The sequence below is a fragment of the Nannospalax galili genome, unplaced genomic scaffold (genome assembly GCF_000622305.1).
Source record: "Nannospalax galili isolate Female #2095 unplaced genomic scaffold, S.galili_v1.0 scaffold305, whole genome shotgun sequence".
In the NCBI taxonomy this organism is placed as follows: domain Eukaryota; kingdom Metazoa; phylum Chordata; class Mammalia; order Rodentia; family Spalacidae; genus Nannospalax; species Nannospalax galili.
This window is the reverse complement of record NW_008356258.1, coordinates 8,464,475-8,464,916: the sequence shown is the minus strand read 5'-3', so window position 1 is coordinate 8,464,916 and position 442 is coordinate 8,464,475. Positions and strand designations below refer to the sequence as shown.

Sequence of the window (442 nt, the reverse complement as noted above, 5' to 3'; positions counted from 1 at the left end):
TTAATTTTGTAACCTGCCACTTTACTGAACTTGTTAATAATTTCTAGGCATCTCTAAAATATAATATCATATCATCTGAAAAAAGGGACAATTTGATCTCTTCTTTACCAATTATTACCTTTAATTTCCTTCTCCTGTCTCATTTCTCTTGCAAGAGTTTCAAGCACTATGTTAAAGAGAAGTGGAGATAGCGGACAGCCTGGTCTGGTTCCTGATTTCAATGGGAATGCTACCAGTTTTTCTCCTTTAAAATGATGTTGGCTGTGGGTTTGTTATAGATGGCTTTAATTATGTTGAGATATGTTCCCTCCAGTCCAATTCTCTCTAGGACTTTGAAAATAAATTCATGTTTAATTCTGTCAAAAGTCTTCTCTGCATCTATTGAGATGACCATGTGGTTCTTATCTTTGAGCCCATTTAATATGGTTTATGATGTTTATTG

General features: G+C 34.2%; 1 protein-coding gene across 3 annotated transcripts in view; it reads right to left on the bottom strand.

Moving 5' to 3' along the window:
* The window catches only part of Glrb (glycine receptor beta), a 102,884-nt gene that overhangs the window by 19,802 nt on the left and 82,640 nt on the right, over positions 1 to 442 (bottom strand). The window lies entirely within an intron of this gene.